This window comes from Lepus europaeus, chromosome 7 (assembly GCF_033115175.1).
Source record: "Lepus europaeus isolate LE1 chromosome 7, mLepTim1.pri, whole genome shotgun sequence".
Classification (NCBI taxonomy): domain Eukaryota; kingdom Metazoa; phylum Chordata; class Mammalia; order Lagomorpha; family Leporidae; genus Lepus; species Lepus europaeus.
This window is the reverse complement of record NC_084833.1, coordinates 105,542,796-105,558,466: the sequence shown is the minus strand read 5'-3', so window position 1 is coordinate 105,558,466 and position 15,671 is coordinate 105,542,796. Positions and strand designations below refer to the sequence as shown.

The window sequence follows — 15,671 nt, the reverse complement described above, 5'->3', positions numbered from 1 at the left end:
GGCATCCCATATGGACACTGGTTCTAGTCCTGGCTGCTCCACTTCCAATCCAGCTCTCTGCTATGGCCTAGGAAAGCAGTAGAGGATGGCCCAAGTCCTTGGGCCCCTGCACCCACATGGGAGACCCATAAGAAGCTCCTGGCTCTTGGCTTTGGATTGGTGCAGTTCTGGCCGTTGCGGCCAACTGGAGAGTGAACCAGCGGATGTAAGACTTTTCTCTTTCCCTCTGCCTCTCCTTCTCTCTGTGTGTAACTCTGATTTTCAAATAAATAAATCTTAAAAAAAAAAAAAAAGAAAAGAAAAGCTACTCTGAGGCCAGTGCTGTTGCATAGCTGGTTAAGGTGCCACCTGCAATGTTGGTATCCCACATGAACACTGGTTCCACGCTGAGTTACTCCACTTCCAGTCCATCTCCCTGCTAATGCACCTTGGAAAGCAACAGAAGATGGCTCAAGTGCTTGGGCCCCTGCACTCACATGAGAGACCTGGATGAAGTTCCTGGCTCCTGGCTTCAGCCTGGCCCAGCCCTGGTCATTGTGGTCATTTGGGGAGTGAACCAGCAGATGGAAGATCTCTTTCTCTGCCTCTTTGTCTCTGTAACTCTGTAATGCTGCCTTTCAAATAGAATAAATAAAAAACTTTAGGAAAAAAAGAAAAGAAAAACTAAGCTCACTTCAGCAAACTAACCAACTCCCACCCCCCTTTTTTAAAGATTTTTATTATTTATTTGAGAGAGAGAGTGATAGAAAGAGAGAGAGACAGAGAGAGAGAGAGAAATGTCTCCCATGCAGGCGCAGTGGACCAAGGACTTGAGCCATCTTCCATTGGTTTCCCAGGCCATAGCAGAGAGCAGGGTAGGAAGAGCAGCAGCTGGGATTCCAACCAGTGCCCACATGGGATGCAGGAGCTGCAGGCAGAGGCTTAGCTTACTAAGCCACAACGCTGGCCCCTAACCAACCCTCTTACAAGAACTACTTTCTAAGAACATGCCTCCAGTGACCTAAAGACCTCCCACTGGACCCACCTCCTAGACACAATAATTAGATTAAGCCTTCACTGCTGAAGCAATCATCATTAACATAAAACCCTGGGGACTTAATCCCCACTACATGGGCCTCTGGTAGAAACCCAAACTATTATCCAAACCATAACAAGTGTACAGGTCTACATATTTGACGAGTTTATCTAAGTGTATATAATATACCCTTCTCATTCTTGGGAAAATTTTCCTGAGGTCTTTGGGACTCCCCAATTTTGAGAACTTCACTATTTATATAATCCCCCCCCCTTTTTAAAGATTTATTTATTTATTTGAAAGTCAGAGTTACACACAGAGAGAAGGAGAGGCAGAGAGAAAGAGAGAGAGGTCTTCCCTCTGCTGGTTCATTCCCCAAATGGCTGCAATGGCTGGAGCTGCGCAGATCTGAAGCAAGGAGCCAGGAGCTTCTTCCAGGGCTCCAACAAGGGTGCAGGGGCCCAAGTACTTGGGCCATCCATCATCTACTGCTTTTGAAGGCCATAGCAGAGAGTAGAGTTGGAAGAGGAGTAGCTGAGTTGAACCAGCGCCCATATGGGATGCCAGCACTGCAGGCGATGGCTTTATTTATTATTTATTTGGACTGGAAGTGGAGTAACTCGGCCTGCCTGGAACCAGTGTTTATGTGGGATACCAGCGTTGCAGGTTGCAGCTTAACCAGCTATGCCACAGAGCTGGCCCAATAATTTTCTTTCTTTCTTCCTTCCTTCCTTTCTTTCCTTCTTCCTTCCTTTCCTTTTTTTTTTTTTTTTTTTCTTTTCCTTAATGGTAGCTTTGGGATCCGCAAGGAGAGAAGGTCTATACTTCTGGGAATGGAGAGTCCCTACCCGCACTTCTGGGAACGAAAAGTCCTTGTCGAGGTCCCCACGGATGCCTAAAGGTCAACCAATGAGGATCAGACCTGCCTTGACCTTTAACCCCCATGCCCTGTACTTATAAAAGGAGCCCTCCCACCCTCTGACACCCGACTTCCCCTGGCCCCGGCTCTGTTGGGACCAGGAACCTCACCTGGGAGCGGAATCCCAATAAAAGCTTGTGAATTAATTGATTCGTCTGCCTGGGAAGATTTGTTACACCGGACACCCTGCACTTAAGATTTATTTATCTGGGGCCAGCACTATGATGTGGTGGGTTCAAGCCCTGCCCTGCAGTGCCAGCATCCCACATGGGCGCCAGTTCAAGTTTCAGCTGCTACACTTCCAATCCAGCTCCCTGCTAATGTAACTGGGAAAGCAGCAGAAGATGGCCCTAATGCTTGGGATCCTGCATCCATGTGGGAGACCCAGAAGAAACTCCTTTAGTTTGGCCGAACGCTGGCCATTGCATCCCTTTGGAAAGTGAACCAGCAGATGGAAGATTTCTCTATCTTTTCCTCTCTCTGTAACTTTTTTTTTTTTTTTTTTTTTTGATAGGCAGAGTGGATAGTGAGAGAGAGAGGGAGAGACAGAGACAAAGGTCTTCCTTTTTGCCATTGGTTCACCCTCCAATGGCCGCCGCGGCTGGCACAATCCGAAGCCAGGAGCCAGGTGCTTCTCCTGGTCTCCCATGCGGGTGCAGGGCCCAAGGACTTGGGCCATCCTCCACTGTACTCCCGAGCCATAGCAGAGAGCTGGCCTGGAAGAGGGGCAACCGGGACAAAATCTGGCGCCCCAATCGGGACTAGAACCCTGTGTGCCGGCGCCGCAGGCGGAGGATTCAGCCTATTGAGCTGCGGCGCCGGCGTGTAACTCTGTCTTTCAAATAAATACTTCAAAGTAAAAAGATTTATTTATTTATTTATTTCAAAGTTAGAGTTACAGAGAGACAGGTGTTGCATACACTTGTCAGCTAAAATAGAGTATTACAGGGCCAGCGCCGTGGCTCACTTGGTTAATCCTCCGCCTGCAATGCCGGAATCCCATATGGGCACCAGGTTCTAGTCCGGTTGCTCCTCTTCCAGTCCAGCTCTCTGCTGTGGCCTGGGAGGGCAGTGGAGGATGGCCCAAGTGTTTGGGCTCTGCACCCACATGGGAGACCAGGAGGAAGCATCTGGCTCCTGGCTTTGGATCGGCGTAGCTCTGGCTGTAGTAGCCATTTGGGGGATGAACCAACGGAAGGAAGACCTTTCTCTCTCTCTCTCTCACTGTCTAACTCTGCCTGTCAAATAAGTAAATAAAAAAAATCTTTAAAAAAATAGTAGAGTATTACAAAAACCAGTGACAGTCACACATGAATTTTATTGAAGTGAGAAGCAAATGAGAGGCAAGGTAACCGATCAGGACCTGCCACCAGTCGGGACCAACACTCCTTACCAGAGTGCGGCCCCCAACAGCGGTTACACAGCTTTTTATAGTATTCTGTCCACTGGGGCTCACAATTTCAAACAGGACCCCTGGTATGCAGTGAACAATAAAAAGGAAAACCAGAATATGATTGTAAGATAACAGTTAACAATAACAAACCCAATAACAGATCCAAGATATGGTTGTAAATTAACAGTGAAGGACACATTTCGGTCAACCTAGTTCCTGGGAATTTGGGCCCACATAGTTTCACAAGATACACCCTTAGCTGTTAACAAGCAAAGCTAATATGTATAGAAGCAAGAGATCTGCAATTAGCTTTTAGCCACACTCACTCTATTTGTATTCTGATTTTACACAGGGAGAGAGAGAGAGAGAGAGAGAGAGAGAGAGAGATATCTTCCATCCACTGGTTCACTCCCCAGATGGCTGCAATGATCAGGCCTGGGCCAGGCTGAAGCCAGGAGCTGCTTCTAGGTCTCCTACATGGTGTCAGGGGCCCAAGCACTTGGACCATCTTCCACTGCTTTTACTAAGCCATTAGCAGGGAGCTGAGTTGGAAATGGAGCAACTGAGACATGAACCAGTGCCCACATGGGATGCCAGTGTCTTTACCTACTATGACACATGCCAGCCCCATATCATATAGTTTTCCAATGAAATGTACCTGAAAACTCTAAATACTCACTTCATATCTGTAATGAATGCAGCAGTGTGCTGGATTAGGAGTAGGGAACCCTTGGGGCCAGTGCCGTGGCTCACTTGGTTAATCCTCCGCCTGTGGCACCGGCATCCCATATGGGTGCCGGGTTCTAGTCCCGGTGGCTCCTTTTCCAGTCCAGCTCTCTGCTGTGGCCTGGGAGGGCAGTGGAGGATGGCCCAAGTCCTTGGGCCCCTGCACCTGCATGGGAGACCAGGATGAAGCATCTGGTTCCTGGCTTCGGATTGATGCAGCGCCAGCCGTGGTGGCCATGTGGGGAGTGAACTAAAGGCAGGAAGACCTTTCTCTCTGTCTCTCTCTGTCTGTAACTCTACCTGTCAAATAAATTAAAAAAAAAAAAAAAAAAAAAAAAGGAGTAGGGAACCCAATGCCAGGCCAAAATATACACACTCTCCAGGCATTTGGGCCTCACCTACTGGCTAAGTGCCTTGTTTTCATTACTCAAGAACCTTGAAGACAGTTTTCATTCAAATGCACACTTCATTCTGGGGCTGGCATTTGCCCCAGTGGTTAAGCTGCCTGTCAGAGTGCCTGGTTTGAATTCCAATAGTGTTCCTAATTCCTGCTTCCTGCTGACACAAACCCTGGGAGGAAGCAGGTAACTGCTAAAGCCGTTAGGTCTATGCCACCCACTTGGGAGGCCTGGATTGAGTTGCTGGCTCATGACTTCAGCATGCCCCAGACCCAGCTGTTGAAGGTGTTCGAGAAGTGAACCAGTGGATAGAAGCTCTGTGTTTCTTTCACTATCTCTCTCTCTCTTGCTCTCAAATAAACAATTATTTATCTCTCAGCATACAACTCAGAACTCTGAATGCCAGGGACCCACCAGTGTTTCTGTTAGGTAGGAAGTCAGATATGAGCTTATGTGTGTGTGACAGGCCTAAAGAGAAGACGTCTATGTCCAGCATTTGCATCTGCATCTCAAAGTCATCCCAATAATGTTTCAGGGGCAGCCCAGTATTCGAATCCTGCCCTGCCCACTTCTACCTGATAACCTGCGTGTGTGTGTGTGTGTGTGTGTGTGTCCCCGCCCCTTCTGCCTGACAAATCTTCCACAGTCTCCCAGATGCAGCCCAGTATCTGCATTTCAAACACCCTGCTCTGGATCCCGATTCTCTAGGGGGTCTTGCTCACCCTTTCTCTAAACTCAGGACAGGGCCAGCTAACCTTCCTCCTGTCTGATACCTTCAGAGGAAAACTCAAATAGAAGTGTTAGGTAGGAAGTCAGTTATGAGCTTATGTGTGTGTGACAGGCCTAAAGAGAAGACATCTATATGCATCTGCATCTCAAAGTCATCCTAACAATGTTCCAGGGGAAGCCCAGATTTTCGCATCCTGCCTGCCCTGCCCCCTTCTACCTGGTAACCTGCCAGGTGGAGGCCCTCACCCCTCCTGCTAAATCTTCCACAATCTCCCAGGTGCAGCTCAGCATCTGCATCTCAAACACCCTGCCCTTTCCTCAGGTCTGATAACATTTGCATCCATAAAGTCCTTTGTTTCAGACCTTCAAGAGAAGTTTTTCTATTTACATCCAAAAAGCCCTTTGTTCCAAGAGGAGCAGAGGTGGGGAAGCAAGACCCGTCTCCTTAAAACGCGCAGCCTCAACTGGACTGCGCGCTCAGTTCTCTGCATCTTTGCTGAGCCGCCCGCCTGGCCTGGCCGGGTGTACTCTCCACTCACCCATGCAGCCCCGCTCTCCCCCAGTCTGAGGGACTGGGCACTCTCTCTCAGGCCCTGTCTGGAGAGGTGCCCATCCGTCCTTACAGATGTTCCTTCCTAATAAACCTCGCTATTTTACCTCCCACTACTCTCTGTCTCACGCCTGAATTCTTTCTTGCGCGAAGACAAGAACCCTGCAATTTCTCCGGTAACAGAAGTTTTTCTATTTACATCCAAAAACCCCTTTGTTCCAAGAGGAGCACAGGTAGGGAAGCTAGACCCCCGGCCTCAACCGGACTGCGCGCTCAGCCCTCTGCCTCTCTGCTGAGCTGCCCGCCTGCCTGCCCAGGTATAATCTCTCCACTCAACCATGTAACCTCGCTCCTCCCCCCCCCCCCCCCCCCCCGAGTCTGAGCAACTGGGCACTCTCCCTCAGGCTCTGTGCCCATCCATCCTTACAGATGTCCCTTCCCTAATAAACCTTGCTATTTTACCTCCCACTCCTCTCTGTCTTACGCCTGAATTCTTTCTTGCGTGAAGACAAGAACCCTGCCATTCTCCGGTAACATTTCTATTGTAGGGTGCACTGCCCTCTAGATACCATTTGTTTTTTGTCTGTTTGTTTTTTAAAGATTTATTTTATTTATTTGAAAGACAGAGTTACAGAGAGACATAGAGTCTGAGAGAGAGAGAGAGAGAGAGGTCTTCCATTCCTCTGGTTCACTCCCCAAGCGGCCCCAATGGCTGGAGCTAGGCTGGTCTGAAGCCAGGAGCCAGGAGCTTCTTCCGGGTCTCCATGTGGGTGCAGGGGCCCAAAGAGTTAGGCCATCTTCTACTGCTTCCCAGGCCATAGCAGAGAGCTGGATTGGAAGTGGAGCAGCCAGGACTTGAACCAGTGCCCATATGGGATACCGGCACTGCAGGAGGCCGCTTTACTTGCTATGCCACAGCGTCAGCCCCTGTTTGTTTGTTTTTAAGATTTATTTATTTGAAAGGCAGAGTTATACACAGAGAGAAGGAGAGGTAGAGAGAGGTCTTCATCAGCTGGTTCACTCCCCAGTTGGCCAAAACGGCAGCCTGAGCTGCACCGATGAGAAGTCAGGAGCCAGGAGCTTCTTCCAGGTTTCCCACGCAGGTACAAGTCCTTGGGCCATCTTCTACTACTTTCTCAGGCCATAGCAGAGAGCTGGATCAGAAGTGGAACCAGCTGGCTCTCGAATCAGCTGCCCATGTGTGATGCCGGCACTGCAGGTAGTGGCTTTACCCACTATGCCACAGCGCCGGCCCCCTGATGACAGAATTTGAAACACTGTAGTTATCACTGGAGCAAGGGCCTTTGTTGGTGTCTGTTACATCACAACAGATGTAACAGATAATTACCTAACTTCTCAGGCTTACCAGTCATATAATTTTCTCATAGCTTTACTGATGGGTTTTTGAGTCAGGCACTCACAATGAAAGACAGATTTGCGTAGCACCTCACCTCACTTTACCGTCTAATTTAATGGTCAGGAAGCCCCATGATTTGCTACTACTATTCCTTGTTTTCAGATGAAGAACTCAGGCCCCAGAGGTTGAATGATAGTAAGGAATGGAGCTGGGATTCAGTCTTCTTTTCTTTTTTAACCTTTTGTTAAATATGTTTTTGTTTTGTTTTTGACAGGCAGAGTGGATAGTGAGAGAGAGAGACAGAGAGAAAGGTCTTCCTTTTTGCCATTGGTTCAGCCTCCAGTGGCCGCTGTGACCGGCGCACCGCGCTGATCCGAAGCCAGGAGCCAGGTGCTTCTCCTGGTCTCCCATGTGGGTGCAGGGCCCAAGGACTTGAGCCATCCTCCACTGCACTCCTGGGCCACAGCAGAGAGCTGGCCTGGAAGAGGGGCAACCGGGATAGAATCCGGCGCCCAACCAGGACTAGAACCCAGTGTGCTGGTGCCGCAAGGCGGAGGATTAGCCTGTTAAGCCACGGTGCCGGCGCCACACTGATTCTACCTTCTTAATTTGTTTTTCTTCTTGGTTTGTTCTTCCAAACTTTTATCAACTATTGTACCATAATACATGTGTTTCTCTATCCTGTTTCAAGCAACTTAACACTAAGAGTACAGAGGATCCCGTTGTATTCACTGAGCAAATCTCATCTCCTTCCAACGTGGTTGACCTTGTTAGGTCCCCACTAAATGACACATTTGGGTTTCACTTAAGTGGATCAAGCCCTGTAAAAATTCACTTACTCATCCTAAAGTAGAGTCAGCTCAATTTGATTTTTTTTCTGTGAAAAGAAAAAAAGCTACACTCTCTATAAGGGTGTAGTTAATTTTTGTACCTGTCATCCTAGCCTGAGCCAATTGTAGACGTTGAAATCCTTCCAACTATGGGCAGACTTAATCCAAGCATCTTGTTGAAACACAGGTTCTCCCACAGAAGGCTTATTGTATAGCTTAGATTCTGCCTTGTTCATAGGCTACCACAGGACACCCTGGCTGCTGGTCATTGGGTCATACTCAAAGTTGCAAGGACCAAGACAAACCCTAGGACTATACTCAGACTCTGTGGCATTAGTCTTGCTCCAAGGAAGAGTTCTCCCATACCAGTTCTTGCATATGAGATTTATGGCTTAGCCCTTTAATTCGCCTCATTGAAACTGTAGGGCTGGATGACAATCCACACAGTTCTTGCTGTTTCCAGAGGTTGAGACCCATGTTTGGCCCTCCCTATCGGGCTTGATTATAAACAGACTTGGTTGCTTGGTTACCAATAGCATCGTGGTGTGATGGTGCCTGCCATTGCTTTCTTACCTCCAAGGTAGAGCCTCTTGACTCTCCATGTTGACCCAGATGGAGACACAGCCTGCCATGATTTCATTGACACTGACCTGAATAACTGGTTGCCCTCCACAGGTAGCCTGTTTAGTATCTCCAATGCTGATCCCACTTGCTTCTGGCAAGAGACAGGGTAGAGGCTGGTAGGTAGGATCTTATTGGGACCAGACTGGAGGTAAAAAGATTTTGTGTTAGGATGGCAAACTGATCTTACACATCTAATTTCATCGTCTTTCAAAGAATAGGCATAAATAAAGGTATTTTTAAAAAGAAAAAAAAAAAAAAACAAAACCCTGTTAGGATGGGAACATAGTGGATAATAAGCAAAGGGTAAGTAGTGATTTGGCAGAACTGGAATGTCCAATCTCCGAAGATGCAACACTGAGAATCAGCCTGAACTGTACTACAAAATCTTCAAGAGAACTTGGCAGCACTAAGTACCTCTGGAACTCCATATCAGAATGGGATGAGAGTGGAATTAGGACTAAAATACACAGAGCGGTGGGAACGCTGAGTGAGAAAGGGATCATTTCTCTCTCCATTCTGCTGATTGACTGCCTGTTGCTCAAGCCAGGAAAGATCCCAGTCATAGCCCTCGGACCAGGTGAAACAGAGAGGCTCTGCACCTGGAGTTGGCAGGCGCGGGAACCAGGATTAAGTGACTACTCACACTGAATCCTGAGAGCACAGAGCTCCCAATACTCTTCCTCACTTGGTTCCTGGGGCACACACCTTTCCTATCCGGGCAGAGGCTGAAACAGACTTCTCTGGAGAATCTTGTTCCCCAAGAAATGAGTCAAGCACACCACCTCTGTGGTGAAACTCACAGTCAGCAAGCTCCGTGGATGTGCTCAGGGATTTCAATTAGCTGTGAATCCCCACTCTTAACCGAGAACAAACAGTCGAGATTACCAGAGAGCTGAGAAAAGCCTCTACTATTGAAGACAACAAGTAAAACAAGCAAAAAAAGCAGAACCTTTTTCCCTGGGAAAAAGTGAACTTTACGATATGTGAATTACATCTCCAAGAATAGTGCCGCAAATGAAAGAGAATTTATAAGGTGAGGAGTTTGGTTTAGCAGTTAGGCTGCCAGTTAAGATACCCACATCTGATATTGGGTTCTATGGTTTTAGTTCCTGGCTTCAGCTCCTGATTTCAACTTCTGCTAATGCAGACCCTGAGAAGCCGTGGTGATGGCTCAAGTAGCTGGGTTGTTGATAACCACATGGGAGACCTGGATTGAATTCCTTGCTCCCAATTTTGGCCTGGCACAGTCCCATTCATTGTAGGCATTTGGTGAGTGAACCAGCACTTGGGAGTTCTATCTCTGTGTCTGTTTCTCTCAAATAAATAACAAATAATTTTTCAAAAGAAAATCTAAGGGGCTGCCCTGCGGCATAGTGGGTTAAGCTGCCACCTGTGACACTGGCATCCTTTATGGGCACTGGTTTGAGTCCTGGCTGCTCCACTTCCAATTCAGCTCCCTGTTAATATGCCTAGGAAGGCAGCAGAGGATGGACCAAGTGGTTGGGCCCCTGCCACCCATGTGGGAGACCTAGAAGATGCTCCTGGCTTCAGCCTTACCCAGTCCTGGCCATTGCAGCCATTTGGGGAGTGAACAAATGGATGGAAGATCTCTCCTTTTCTCTCAAGTCCTCTGCCTTTAAAATAAATAAATAAATCTTAAAAAGAAAGAAAACATGGCCGGCACCGTGGCTTAACGGGCTAATCCTCCGCCTTGCAGCACCGGCACACCGGGTTCTAGTCCCGGTTGGGGCACCGGATTCTGTCCCGGTTGCCCCTCTTCCAGGCCAGCTCTCTGCTGTGGCCCAGGAGTGCAGTGGAGGATGGCTCAAGTCCTTGGGCCCTGCACCCGCATGGGAGACCAGGAGAAGCACCTGGCTCCTGGCTTAGGTTCAGCGCGGTGCGCCGGTCACAGCGGCCATTGGAGGGTGAACCAATGGCAAAAAGGAAGACTTTTCTCTCTGTCTCTCTCTCTCACTATCCACTCTGCCTGTCAAAAAAAAAAAAAAAAAAAAAAGGAAAGAAAACATAAAATATACTACTGCAGAATGATAATAGAAATCAAGATATGAGCACTGACTATTCTCAACGTTACAAGAGTTGTCACTTTTACGCTGCTTAAAAGACAGAGCTAGGAAATATAAGTATAAGGCTGCTTCAAAATATTTGTGGAAAATGGAATTAAAAATAAGCTTATTTAGGCCAGCGCCACAGCTCAATAGGCTAATCCTCCACCTCTGGCGCCGGCACACGGGGTTCTAGTCCCGGTCGGGGCGCCAGATTCTGTCCCGGTTGCCCCTCTTCCAGGCCAGCTCTCTGCTGTGGCCAGGGAGTGCAGTGGAGGATGGCCCAAGTCCTTGGGCCCTGCACCCACATTGGAGACCAGGAGAGCACCTGGCTCCTGCCTTTGGATCGGCGCGCTGGCCGCGGCGGCCATTGGAGGGTGAACCAACGGCAAAGGAAGACCTTTCTCTCTGTCTCTCTCTCTCTCACTGTCCACTCTGCCTGTCAAAAAAAAAAAGTTTATTTTTGATATAAAAAATTCCAAAATCCATGTATAGTTTTTTCATAATACATATTTTCTTTTCTTTTTTCTCTTTAAAGATGCACTTTATTTAAAATCAGAGTTGAGAGAGAGAGAGAGAGAGAGAGAGAGAGAGACCTTCTATCTGCTGGTTCACTCTGCAAATGGCTACAATGGCCAGGGCTGACCAGACCTAAGCCAGGAGCCAGGAACTCCATCTGGGTCTTCCACATGGCTGCAGGAGTCCAAGCACTTGGGCCATCCTCAACTGCCTTCTGGCACACTAGCAGGGTGCTGGATTGGAAGCGGCGCAGCCAGGACTCAAACTGGCACCCATAGAGGATGTCAGTGTCACAGGTGGCTGCTTTACCCACTAAACCATAACACTAGCCCCATAATTCACATTTTCCATGAACTTTTTGAAGTACCCTTATAAGTATACTAACCTGCATATATACACAAATTATTATTATGTCTCTGCATACCTGTCATTATCTGTAGTCAGATAAACTCAATACCTATTACTATAGTCACTGTAACTCATATCATTTAGTTTATTCTAGTTTTCATGCCTTTCTTATCTGTACCCTCTCATTCCAACATTGAGGAACCTGGCTCCCACCAGCAGCCATTTGCTTACTTGTTCATTCCCAGTATGGTTGTATAGTGACTTTAAAATTGTTAACCCTAACCCCCAGGGAAAACATCTGTACCAACCAGAGTACAGGGCTTGTGTATGATTATTTTTGTCCTTGGTCTTACAGATTCCAGAGTTGACAAATTTACTAAGATCTACATCTCTTTTTCTCCATCCCCATCAGTGAGGTTATAACAGACTATTATATTGTGGACATTTCCCACCTTCCTAACACTGGTATGTTTAATTAAAAAGCTGCTGTTCAGAATTGTACTGAAAACGTATCCAACAATAGGTCTGTAGTCTTTTTTTTTTTTTGGACAGGCAGAGTGGACAGTGAGAGAGAGAGAGAGAGAAAAGTCTTCCTTTGCCGTTGGTTCACCCTCCAATGGCTGCCGCGGCTGGCGCACCACGCTGATCCGAAGGCAGGAGCCAGGTGCTTCTCCTGGTCTCCCATGCAGGTGCAGGGCCCAAGCACTTGGGCCATCCTTCACTGCACTCCTGGGCCATAGCAGAGAGCTAGCCTGGAAGACAGGCAACCGGGACAGAATCTGGCGCCCCGACCGGGACTAGAACCCAGGGTGCCTGCGCTGCAAGACAGAGAATTAGCCTGTTGAGCCACGGCGCTGGCCAGAATGCATTTTTTTAAAAGATTTTATTTATTCGAGAGGTAGAGTTACAGTGAGAGTTAGAGACAGAGAGAAAGGTTTTCCTTCTGTTGGTTCACTCCCCAGATGGCCACAATGGCTGGAGCTGCGCCGATCAGAGGCCAGGAGCCAGGAGCCAGGAGCCAGGTGCTTCTTCCCGGTATCCCACGCGGGTGCAGGGGCCCAAGGAGTTGGGCCATCCTCTACTGCTTTCCCAGGCCATAGCAGAGATTGGATTGGAAGAGGAGCTGCCGGGACTAGAACTGGCGCCCATATGGGATGGAGGTGTCGCAGGCTGAGGATTAACCAACTGTGCCACAGCATCGGCCCAAGGAATGCATTCTGAATGCCCATGCTTATCTATTCTAGCAGTCAAATAAAGCAGATCCGCCAAGGGAAAAAGAGCTCCTGTCTTAGAATAACCTGAGAGGCAGCTTTAAACTCACAATGCTCATCGACTCTTAGAACAGCAACTGTTGGGATGGGGTATGCCAGAGATTCCACATTCTCCCGGGGCCATCCTCCTGTGTGACCTGGCACAAAATGCTTTCCCCACCAGTGGAGGCCGACGTGCCTCTCTTACTTGGGATAGACCTGCTGTGGGAGCAGATAAACCACCCAGATATCTTGGAGCGGAAGCAGACTCTGCCAGCAGTCACAGCAAGCAGGGAGGAACGGCGGGGAGCAAAGACAGCCATTCCCGAGGGCTCTCTTCAGACACAGTTTAAAAGTATCTGCACAAACGCCTATGGAAAGGAATGGCGAGATGGACTGTGAGACCAAGACAAGAAGGCATTCCTCCAGAGGAAAGAGGGAAAGGGGACGGTCTCACAGGGTAACGCTACCAGGGCAGCCTAAGGTAAAAGAGAGAGCAGCTCGTTTCCCCTGGTGGTTTTACAGACCCAAACCCACAATCTCGCAGCACTGAAGCACAGGCAGGATCCAGAGCCAGGGAGGAGAGAGGAGGTTAAAGGACATGAACAATGCAGAACTCACCTTCGTGGGAAGCCCCAGCAGGAATTTGTTGGGGGGCTGAGATTTGGTTTAGGGGAGATCTAAGGGAGGATGGGTGGTTCTCAATAGAAAAATGACCAAGGAAGCTGGGTCTAATTTTTTTTTTTTTTTGGACAGGCAGAGTTAGTGAGAGAGAGAGAGAGACAGAGAGAAAGGCCTTCCTTCCGTTGGTTCATCCCCCAAATGGCCGCCGTGGCGGGAGCTGCACCGATCGGAAGCCAGGAGCCAGGTGCTTTCTCCTGGTCTCCCATGGGGTGCAGGGCCCAAGCACTTGGGCCATCCTCCACTGTACTCCCGGGCCACAGCAGAGAGCTGGACTGGAAGAGGGGCAACCGGGACAGAATCCGGCGCCCCAACCGGGACTAGAACCCGGTGTGCCGGCACCGCATGCGGAAGTTTAGCCTAGTGAGCCGCGGCGCCGGCCATCAAATGTTTCTACTACCAACTGCTTGTTTCTATAGAAATACTCTCAAGGCCTTCAATCTAATCTGTCTAAGTGGGAGGGGTAAGAGGAAGAGGCGGAGAAATGGTCAGATGCTGCTCAACATCCCATTATTGGGCACCTGCAGGAAGGGGGAGGTGCGAACTGCAAGGGGGCCTGCTGGTGCCGCCTCTTTTGTCGGTCCACTGTGGATCCTATTGGCCCAGTCAGACACACGCAGGCCTCCGTGCCACTGCTTTTCTTCTAACCCTTGCTGGAGAGTCAGACGTCCATTCAAACTGAGCAGCACCCCCAACTGCATGCTTCCGGTCATGAGTGTTTATGTTGTTCAAATTGTTTACTACTACTTTGGAGTCTCCGATTAAGGTGCCAGGGCTAGTGACTCCTGGAATATTGGGCAGGTGGCATGGCGGGGTCTGAGCCATTGGAGAATTGCGACGATCCAACAGAAACTTTGGAACATAAATGATTCGGGTTCCTCCCGGCGCGGTGGAGAGGAGCGCCCCGCCGGGCGAGGTAGCTGCACGGCGTCGCTGATGGGCACGGCGCGCGTGGGGATGGCACGGCTTTGGCTGGGCTGGTGGCCGCTGCCGGTGGAGGAGGACAGGGCTGTGGCCCCGGGCGGCTCCGGCTCCTCCGGCTCCTCGGGCGGGCGGTAGGGCGCGCTCCGCTCGCTCCTCTCTCGCTTCCTCTCACTCCCTCATCCAGCTCCGCTCCCGCCGCCAGCAGTCTCAGCCGGTAGCCCACGATTCTGCTGCCCGTGGCCACTCTGAACCCGGAAGCCAACATAGAGAAGATGACCCAGGTCGTGTTCAAAGCCTTTAACACACCAGCCATGTACGTGGCTGTCCCGGTGCCTCTGGCCACACCACCGGCATCATCATGTGCTCTGGCTACGCAGGTGCCCACATGGTGCTGACCTACGAGGGCAACCCCCACCCCCACGCCATCCTGCGTCTGGACCTGGCTAATCTGAACCTGTGCTGCTGCAGCTTCGCCACCACCACGGCGTGCGCGACACCGAGGGGGAGCTATGCTACGTGGCCCAGGGCATGGGAGAGAAGACTTCCTCCTTGCTGGGGAAGAGCTACCAGCTGCCTGCTCACCAAGCGATCACCACGGGCAGCGAGTCATTCTGCTGTTCCGAGGCGCTGTCCCAGCCCTCTTCCCTGGGCCTGGAGTCCCGCGGCATCCCTGAGACCACTTTCAACTCCATCAAGTGCAATATCGACATCGGCAAGGACCTGCCCGCCAACACTGTGCTGTCTGCGGGCATCAGCACGGAATCGGGCGTTGCCCACAGGATGCAGAAGGAGGTCACTGCCCTGGCGCCCAGCGCCATGAAGATCAAGGTCACTGCACCCCCTGAGCGCCAGTACCCCTTGTGCATCGGTGCCTCCATCCTGGCCTCCTTGCCCACCTTCCCCAGATGTGGATCAGTGGGCAGGTGCCCTTCTCTCTCCATCACCTACCATAAAGGGCTTCTGAACAGGCTGCCAGCAGACACATAGCATTTGCTGCATGAGCTGACCTGAAGTATAAATTTGCTGTGGCAGATGTATGCACTTCATGAACCTGGAATAAGGAATTTGTCCTTGAAGCTTGTATCTCTTATCAGCACTGGACTGTAGAACTTGTTGCTGATTTTTGACCTTGTATTCAAGTTAACTGTTCCCTTGGTATGTGTCTAGTGTTCTGTATACATCTTATTTATTTATTTTTAATGATTTCATTTATTTGAAAGGCAGAGTTAGAGAGAGAGAGAGAGAGAGAGAGAATATGTCTCCCATCCACTGGTTCATTCCTCAAATGGCCACAATGGCCAGGGCTGAGCCAAGCTGAAACCAGGAGCCAGGAGCTTCTTTCTTC

General features: G+C 49.6%; 2 pseudogenes; one reads left to right on the top strand and one right to left on the bottom strand.

The window, feature by feature from the left end:
- Window positions 1-13,890: 13,890 nt before the first annotated feature.
- On the bottom strand, window positions 13,891-14,451 carry LOC133763918 (eukaryotic translation initiation factor 4E-binding protein 2-like; annotated as a pseudogene).
- A 93-nt stretch (window positions 14,452-14,544) lies between these two features.
- LOC133763917 (actin, cytoplasmic 1-like) lies at window positions 14,545-15,313 on the top strand (annotated as a pseudogene).
- Window positions 15,314-15,671: the final 358 nt, after the last annotated feature.